This window comes from Galeopterus variegatus, unplaced genomic scaffold (assembly GCF_000696425.1).
Source record: "Galeopterus variegatus unplaced genomic scaffold, G_variegatus-3.0.2 Scaffold11004, whole genome shotgun sequence".
NCBI lineage: Eukaryota > Metazoa > Chordata > Mammalia > Dermoptera > Cynocephalidae > Galeopterus > Galeopterus variegatus.
The window spans coordinates 21431-31919 of record NW_007737115.1 but is presented as its reverse complement, the minus strand read 5'-3'; positions in this window follow the sequence as shown (position 1 = coordinate 31919).

Below are 10489 nucleotides of genomic sequence, written 5' to 3'. Positions count from 1 at the left end.
CCTGGCACACCTGAGAGGAGAAAGACCATTTGGGAAGTAATTTCCTCCAGTGTTTTTGAAAGTCTCTCTAAAATTCATATTTTTTCTCCCTTAAATGTTCGGTAGGGTTCACTTGTAAAACCACTGGGCTTGGAGTTTTCTTTGTGGAGGGTTTTTAATTTGAATTACATTTCTTTAATATATAGAGAACACTTAAGGCTATTTTTTCTTGATTGAGCTTTGGTAATGTTTGGCTTTTATAAAATTTGCCCATTTAAAAGAAATACCAGCCTTATTGAGATGTTTCACATACCATAAAATTCACTCCTTTAGAATGTACAATTCAGTAGTTTTTAATATATTCACAAAGTTATGCAACCATCACTACTATCTAATCCCAGAACATTTTTATTTTTTATTTTTATTTATTTATTTTTTCCTTTTTGTCTTTTTTTACTGACCGGCAACGGGATTGCAACCCTCAATGTTACGCCCGCACCGTGCTCAGCCAGTGAGCGGACCAGTCTCCACATGGGATCCAAACCCTCGGCGGGAGCGCCGCCGCACTCTCAAGCGGCGCACTCTCCAGTGCGCCACTGGGCCGGCCCCCCAGAACATTTTTAGTACCTCAGAAAGAAACCCCATAACCATTAGAAGTCACTCCACGTTCCTCCTTCTCCCATCCTCTGGCAACGTACTTTCTATCTCTGTGGATTTGCCTGTTCTGGATATTTTGCATAAATAAATCATATAGTATGTAACCCTTTGAGTCTGGCTTTTTTCACTCAGCATGATGTTTTCAAGATTCATCCAGGTTGTATCAATACTTCACTCCTTTTTATTTATTTAGTTTTATTTTTTGAATTGAAACATCATTGACTATACATATTTATGGGGTACAGAGTTGACTATCAGTATTTGTGTGCAGCATGTGATGATCATATCAATATTATTAGCATGTTCATCACCACAAATCATAGTTATTCTTTGTGTCCCTTGCCCAGTTACTTAAGTTCCCCTCCCCCACTCCTTTCCCACCTGTAGTAACTATAGGTCTGTTCTCTCCTTCTGAAAGTTCAGTGTTTTATTGTGGTCTTCCTTCCTTCCTTCCTCTCTTTCTTTCTTTCCTCCCAGTTATGAGTGAGGACATGTGGTATTTCTCTTTCTCTGTCTGGCTTATTTCATTTAATGTAATTTTCTCCAAACTCATCCACGTTGCTGCAAATAGCAGAATTCCATTCTTTTTTATGGCTGAGTAGTATTCCATTATGTTCGTATACCATGGCCACATAATAGTCCACTGTATTTCTCTGCTACATTTTGCTTGTTAATCTCTTGATAAACATTTGGGTCACTTTTACCTTTTGACTATTGTGGATAATGCTGCTATGAATGTTTATGTACAAATCTTGTGTGGACATATGTTTTTAATTCTTTTGGGTGTATAACTAAGATTAGAATTGCTGGGTCATATGGTTACTCTCTATTTAACATCTGAAGAACTGTCAAACTTTTTTTCAAAGTGGATGAAGCATTCTACAATCCCACCGGCAATGTGTGAGTGTTCTTTACATGCTCCCTGACACATTATTATCTGTCTTTTTTGTTTCAGTCATCCTACAGGGTGTAAAATAGTATATTATTGTTGTTTTGGTTTGAATTTCCTTAATTATCTATTTCTTTTAAGTTGTAGAATTTGAGGGACATTAAACTGTTCATAATTGTTCCTTATTGACCTTTTTAATGTCTGTGGTATCTGTAGTAATGTCCCATCTTTTATTTCTGATATTTGTAATTTGTCATTTGTGTCTTTTTTCTCTAGATTGGTGTAGCTAGGTTTTTACCAATTTTATTAACTTTTCCCGAAGAACCAGCTGGCTTTAGGACTTTCTTTTTCTTCTAATATTAGCACTAAAAGCTATAAACTTCTATTTTAGCCTGGTTTTAACAGCATTTTACAGATTTTGATATGTGTGTGTTCATTATCTGAGTCCAAATTATTTTCTAATTTCCTTTGTGATTTCTTCTTTGATTCATATATTATTTCAAAGTGTGTTGCATAGTTTCCAAATGTTTGTTGATTTTCGTGTCTTTTAAAATTGATTTCTGATTTAATTTTATTGTGGTCATAGAACATACTTTGTTAATTTAAATAGTTTTAAATTTACTGAGACTTGTTTTATGGCCCAGTATATTGTCTTTCTTAGTAAGTGTTCATTATGCACTTGAAAAAAAACCGTGCATCTTGCCATTGTTGGATATAATGCTTTACAAATGTCAACTAGGTCAATTTGTTGATAGTGCCTTTAAATTTTTATATGCTGACTGATTTTCTGTCTGTTTGTTCTATCAATTCCAGAGAGAAGACTGTTTCCATTTTCAACTAGAATTGTAAATTATTCTACTTCTCCTTTTAATTACCTTGGGTTTTGCGTCATCTATTTTGGAGCTGTTATTAGGTACATACACATTAAAGATGGCTATCTGAAAGTTTGCTTTTTAATTGATGGTCAGTTTTTGGTGGAAGATTGTTGCATTGAGTAAAATATTTATATCCTGTGGCTTACATTAACTGGTCAGTGCTTTCTGCAGTGTCACAGAAAACGTTGCCAACCTTTCTACACAGGAGCTATCATGGCATCCTGTTAAGAGCACGGTCTCCAATATCTTAAAGACCTGAGTTTGAATACTGACTTCGTTCTTGCAAATTTCTTAACTTATGTGAGTACATTTCCTCATTTATGAAATGGTAAAGTGGTACCTATATATCCAGGGCTTTTGGGGAGAATTAAAACAAAACACTTAGCAAAATGTTTTAAAAAGACACTGAATAAATAGTTGACATTGTACTCTTTTAAATGTAGCTCACATTTATTGAGAATTTACTATGTGCCAAACATGAGGCAAGGAATTTGCATAGATTAATTCATTATACCTGAAAACAAGCATATGAAGGAGACACTGGTATTGTAACAGCCTTTCTAACATTGTCAACCTCTTGTCTCCACGTTCAGTAGCTCCAATTTCTTCCACCTTTTCTTGTATTAGACTGTTCATCAGCTTCTTTGTTAGAATGGTGTTGATCTTATGTTATTAATTATCAAGACTTTCTGTGAAGAATTGCAATATATAACATCTCTAGGGTCATTGGCATTGGGCAAGGCTCAGTTCTCAACAAAAAGAGGAGGTAAATGGGAGGTTCTACTCTTGGAAAGTCTCTCAGCATAATGGTTTAAGTTTCCTAATTATGAAAAATAATATCTGTGACTAGCCTTAGGGAATCTTTCACACCTCAGCTTATCTATTACTAATTAAATTCATTTCTAATCAAAATTACAGGCAGAATCACCTTAGGGTGATATAATATCCAGGCTCTAAGATGGTCCCCAGTGATTCTTGCCTCCAGGTATTCATGCTGTTGTGTAGTCTCCCACATTGTATAGTGTCTCCCACAATGAATAGGGCTGCTTTGTGAAATCAATAGGACACTGTCTAAATGAGGGAGAGTGATTTACAAGGTGAAGTCATGAAATACATTGCAGCTTTGGCTTTGCTCTCTTTTGGATAAAGCTCTGGGGCAGGCTAGCTGCCATGCCATGAGAATATTCAAGCAACACTATGGAGAGGTCAGACAACCCTATGGAGAGCCAGTATCAACTTGCCAGTCATGTGAGTGAACCACCTTGGAAGTAGACCTTCGAGCCCCAGTCAGTCCTTTAGATGGCAACAGTTACAGCGACATCTTGACGGCAACCTCATAAGGGACCTGAATCTTAATCACCAGGCTAACCCACCTTCAAATTCCTGAAACTGTGTGAGATAATAAACATCATTATTTTAAGCCTCTATGTTTTGGGATAATTTGTTATGCAGCAATAGTTAAGTAATACAAATGGATTCTTTCTACCTGCTTCTTTTATTGTAAGAACTAACAGGAAGTTGGCAAGGGTAGGAATTATATTCTTTTGCATCTTTTGTTTTTTTTAAAGGGGGTTTGTTTGGGGGGAAAGTTTTTTTAAAATGTAGAAAAGCACTGAGAATAATCTATCTCGCATCCATATCTCCACCATTCAGAATGAACAATTGCTAACATTTTGAAGCTTTATCACCTTAAACATAGAAAATAAATAAAAGAAAAGGATTATTAAAACAAAATGAGCTGTACTATTGTCTGAATTAAGCCTATGCACAATAAATAGGTCTGGTTTTTGTTAGCATCACATATTCAGCAAGCCAAAAGCTTACAAGCCCAGCACTCCTATTTTAAACCCACAGTACCTTTTCAACGCTGCCTTCCTCCACAGCCTATTCTACAAAGAAGCTTGTGGAATATGGCAAGTTTTCTGAGGATGGCTTTTTGTACCGTTTTATTCACCAGAAGGCATTTCAGGCTGCTGCATAGGCTTGGATCCCTGAAAAATAATCAGAGTGGACTTAAGAGCTTAGACCATAGTACTGATTCCTTTAATTTAATGATATTTTCACAGAAAGAAAAAGCTGCTGTTTTTGCAAACTGAAGAGGCAATTTGGATTTAGAGGAGCCCATCAACAGAAACTGCCCAGTTACAACCCCCCTATTTAGTAATTATGTGGTCCATTTGGTCCCATAATTAGACTCCATTTTCCAAATTTTTTCTTTCTCAAATGCTTAGATCACCAGGTTGCCTGTCACCAAAGTTCAGCTATGCCCTCCCCAGCCATAGTGTGTAGTGATCTCCCCTGCTGGCTGATACTCGGAAAGTACTAGCCGCCACATATAACCCAGTGAAGAAAGAGTGAATTAAGAACCCTAAGGAGCTGGTTATCATCCTCTATACTAGCAGAGCTGAATTTGGTCTTTCCAAGGTAAAATTACATTATTAGCAACTGCCTACTAAATGGATCCTATAAGCTGCACATGGCTAAGGGGGTCTTCTCCCAAGAGAAGTAGGTCCCTGGAGGTGCTTTTCAATGACCATCTTTTTTCTCTTTGGTTATGGCAGGATGGGTTTCTAAATGCAAAGGTATCAATGTTTTAACATCTTTTTTACGGTATAACATCTTTCTGCAAGAAGTTTATGGTATAGAAAATAAATTCCCTCATTCCTAAGACATTGACCAATCTTTCAATATGTAGGATCTCATTTCTGAGATCCTGAGCCCCCACTCAATAATTAGTGTCCATCAGTGACATTTCCTATCTACTAGCCTGGGAATTATTCCCTGTTTTAACCCCTAAATAAAAGATTAAAAAGATAAAAGACAGAAAGAAAAGGAAAACAAAACCCAAAACGCTTGGGGTGTGTCAAAATGTGTGTGTGAGAGAGACAGAATGTAAATGGTTGGTGTGCAAGTGTGTGAACATGTTCATACCTTGTGTGTGTGTTACTTGTGGTGTGTGTAGTATGCATGTATATGTGAGTGTGTATGTGGCTGGAATATGGGTGTTCTTTGTGTATGTTAACGTGTGCCTGTGTGCATACACTTGTTTGTGTGTGCATGTGTGTGTGTGCCTGTGTGTCTGTGTGATAATTAGTTCTTTGTTTGCTATTGCTGCCTCCTAGTGGCAGCTATTGCTTTTCAAAGTGCTCACAAAACAATTGGGAAGGAAAAGAAGATTTTTGTGCTTAATCTCCTTGTGTCAGGCACTGGGCTAATTTTTCCATATATTTCACCTCGTTAATTCAGTCTTCCCAATCATCCCATAAGGAAGATAAAGAAACTGAAGCTCAGGAAAGTTGTATACCTGGCTTACCCAGGTCACAAAGCTGGTAAATAACAGAACCAGATATCCAACTTCAGAACTATGTCTTTTGCATCGTTCTTACACTGCTAGTTCAGCCATGACTTTTCCCAGTGGCTTCCTGGAAAGAACTGAACTCTAAAATTGAAATTTTACAGCCTGTTGTTAAAACAGGTTGGTAGGAAAGACTGCTGTATAGGTGAGGCTAGGAGGTGTCCTTATAGTTGGTTGCTAGTTTGTATGGACACAGCTGGGGCAATGTGCATATCATTGAAGGGGAGGGAAGAAAGACAGCCAGTTGCCCTCTGTTAAGCCTTTAGCATGAATTGCTCCAAGAGGGTAGGATAGAGTCAGAAGCAGGGATGGAATGGTGAATATTGCTTACTTCTCTCATGGGGAAGTTATTCAGAATCACTGTGCTAAAGGCAGCGGCTCTTTCAGTAGTGAAGAAAAGAAAATATGTCTCAATTCTCCTTTTCTACTCTCTTTATATTGCATTTATTTGTGGTATAATTTATACTTTTGTGGTCAGTAAATAGAATGCTCTGAATCATTTCCTATCCAATTTAAAGAATTTGCTGGTTACAGGATTGTTCTGATATTTATCTGTAATGTGTTTACATAATAATAATAATAATTTTTGGTATTTATAAATTGCTTTCCATCTAGATAGTTGAGTCACTCATGTATTTCATGCAGAATATCTTAATGCAAAATGGGAATCTCTGAAATTTGATTTTTTAGAATATCAGCTTATGCATAAGTACTGCATACAGAGCCATTGCTAGTTTTGAAATAATACATTAAAAACATGGAAGATACCTACATCTATCGATCTATCTCTATCTGTAATACATATTATGTATCATATATATATCTCATGTCAAACTCCACAAAAAAGGACAAAGGGCAAAACAGATACACTGCAGAAGAATAAAAAGAAAGGACAAATAGAGATATTTAAATATTTCAACTTTTCTAATGGTGGAAAATACCAATTAAAGAGATGCTGTTTCTTTTTTATGTACAATTAGCACAGATGAAAAAAACGTTTAATGTGAGACAGCTACTCTCATAGACTGAGTGGAATTGCAAATTTGTAAAACACTTCTAGAAAGCAATTTGGAAGTACTGATCAAAAGCCTTAATGCTTTTTTATGCCCGCAGGAATCTCTTTTATGGAGATGGTGGAAACTCCAAGCAAGATGTATATATAGTCAAAGGCATCTATTGCAGCATTATTTATCAGAGCAAAAAATTGCTAATAACTTACATATCCAACCACAGGAGAATAATTAAGTAAATTATGTTATAACAGAATGATGAAATAATGAGATGTTTAAAATGGTGATATATGTAGATATAGATATAAGATTTGAGTAAATATATAGAAATGTTAATAGTGGTTATTCCTTAATGGTAGGATTATGCATAATTTTAATTTTCTTCTTTTAACTTTTCAGCATTTTTCAATTTTCCTGTAATGGTATAAAAACTTTTATAATCTGAAAAAATACACAATTCAAAATTACCAGTCTAGGAAAAAAATTTTTATTTTTCTTTATAGCTAACTTTTGATTATTTTGATTATTTTTGATATTGAGTGGAAGTAATTCTTGATAATCTATTTTAGTGATCCAAAGTCACTAATATTTGTCCTTGTGTTCTGTACTTACTTTTTAAAAAATGTGTCTATTACTCACAATCCTTTAACTTACAGGATAAATTTACATTGAAATTGCTGAAACCTTGACCCCAAAATGTTTTAAAGGAGAAAAGTACGGTGAATGTCATAATTTTGTGTCTACCTCAATAATTTCCAAAATAGAGTTATTTTTGGAGACATTTTAGAATGGGTATTAAGGAAGTAAAAATGACAGGACCTAAACCATCTTTAACTCCTTCACCTGGAGAAGAATCACTCTCACTTTATTCATATTCTTATAAGTTGATTTTCTTTCTGTGTGTGTATGATAAGTACGTAAAATGGTATTATGGTTTATAAACTATTTTGTAACTTACATTGTGTATTTATTAGTATAGATTTGTACTCGGTATTAATCTTCAGAGCAATGAAGGCATCAAAAGAATGCCTTTAAGAAATATATGTTTTATATGTGTATAATTTAAAGTTAAGAGAGGTAAGTTACTATATCAGGTTTACATTCGACCTTATAGAACAGAAAACCCAGAAAACAGTGGCTTATACAAATAGAGGTAACCTCTAGGTCTGTGCTATAGTTACCACAACTTTATAGAGCAAGACTATAAAAACAAATTATCAGATTTTATACTTTTAACAAAATGCAGGGCTAGTTCAAGTAATCTTTCTAATTAGTAAAACTATTATCTTTCTAATTAGTAAAAGGTCATATTTTTACATGTTTTGTGTGGAGAGTAATTGAGTTCACATTGTTCAACATTATCTAGACTAATTCTTAATTTTAAGTTTATATTTTGAAAATAAGCAGATCCCTTTCAATATGAGAAGTATAGCAAAATTAACTTCCCACACGGGAAAGAAAAACAATTTGTTTTTTAGGGTCCTGTTTATAGTTTCATTATCAATGAGATTACCATTTGATTTTTTAAAATTGAGGTAAAATGTGATTTGTTTTTGCAACAAATCACTACTTTGCTACTTTAAGTCATTTGTAGCTGTTAGGAAATAATATTTTCAATTGATATAATGTTTCAATTTCAGTATCTTTTAAAAATCAAAGATAAAAACAAGGTTCAGTATATATTTTCCTCTACTGACTTTATAGTCACAGAATAGTGCTTTCTCCTCTATATCTTATATCACTTATATACCTTTTAAGTCAGGTGACATAACGTGACTCCAAATAAGGTTACTTGGTTTATCTCATTATCTCCCACTATATTGTAAACTTTTGGAGGGCAGAGAATGATCTTGGTTCTCACAACTTCTGATTCTCTGTTGTAGTTGGAACCAGTTGCAGTAACTCAACTCATCCATTGCCTTCTCTGAGAAAGAAATGCCAACCCCTCTCTGCCAAGCACAAAGGTGAGATCATGGGATGCCCAGTCTCCTGACCATACGTGATTGAAGTAGTTGTGGTGTTGCTCCCACACCTCGCTCAGCCAGTGAGCGGGAACCAGTCTGTATGTGGGATCCGAACTCTCGGCGGGAGCGCCACCGCGCTCCCAAGCGGCGCACTGTAGCAGTGTGCCACCGGGCTGGCCGTCAATTTCAGTATCTTTTAAAAATCAAAGATAAAAACACGGTTCAGTATATATTTTCCTCTACTGACTTTATAGTCACAGAATAGTGCTTTCTCCTCTATATCTTATATCACTTATATACCTTTTAAGTCAGGTGACATAACGTGACTCCAAATAAGGTTACTTGGTTTATCTCATTATCTCCCACTATATTGTAAACTTTTGGAGGGCAGAGAATGATCTTGGTTCTCACAACTTCTGATTCTCTGTTGTAGTTGGAACCAGTTGCAGTAACTCAACTCATCCACTCCCTTCTCTGAAAAAGGATGCCAACACCTCTCTCTCTGCCAAGCACGAAAGTGAGATCATGGGATGCCCAATCTCCTGACCATAGGTGATCGAAGTCATTGTGCTCACCTGATTCAAATTAGTCCAATCAGATTCCCTGTCCTTCCAAGAGATTTGAATCAAGGTAAGTTGGTCTTCCTGGCCTGGTGGATGAAAGGTTTGTAAACTAGGGAGCTATGGGGTAGCCAGATTAGGGAGAATAAATGGGCTCTGTTGACAAGACATGGTTTATAAATGATTCTCTTTGGAAACGGAATGGGACTGACAAGTCACAGGGAGGTGAGGGGATGACCTGCACTGTGAACAAGGGTTGTCTGATTATGCAGATAAAGTCTCTCAGGTAATCTTTTGGAGCTGGTCTCGGAAGAATACATGAAAAGTCTGTCTGGGCATGATGACAACTTGCAGCCTCTTTTCTTCTCAGGCAGTTAATTCTTCCTGGTTATTTGATGAGATTCCTAAGGAGGGGATCTTAAGACAACTTCACTTTTTCTGGAAAGCAGTTTTTTTAGTCAGACAAGGAAATTCCAGAGAGAGTGCCTCCCTGTGCTTGAGGGCAGAGGAGGAAGAAACAAGAAAAGGTCACAAAGTTCTTGGTTCTGAAGCAGCTTCTATGGCCTTCCAATTTCTTTTAATTCAAAAGTGCTCAGCATGCCAAGGTGCCATACTTTGGGGTATCATTCTCTGAACCCCAACAATGATACATTTTTATAAATGCAATGATAAAAAAAGAATGCGGGGCTTTGAAAGAGAATAAGAGGTAGCTTGAGAATCAGTGAAGGCCTCTCTGAAGAAGGGACGTTTAAGTTGAGGTGAAAAGCAAGGTGTCAGAGCGTTTCTAGCAGAGAAAATATTCCCTTAAGATACCCACATTTACCAGGTTTTCAATAAATGTATATCAAGTTGACAAATTATTATCCTTCAAGAATTAACTAGACATAAATATCATATTCATTTGTTGTCATAGGTGTTTGGCCATAACATGTTTATATATCATATTCATTTGTTGTCATAGGTGTTTGGCCATAACATATTTACGTGAAACTATTTTTCAGGCCATACAATCTTGGGGCTACATTGCAACAGTTGCAAAACAATATTTATCTGGCTTCACCTTTGGGGTCCCTGAATGGACTCTGATTCTAGCAATTTCTTCCCAAATATTTCTAGGGGTCTCCAGAGTCGATCTCATGGGTGCTCTGTATCCTAGTGAACTACCATATGGTGCACATCATTTACTTTTCTCCAATTCTG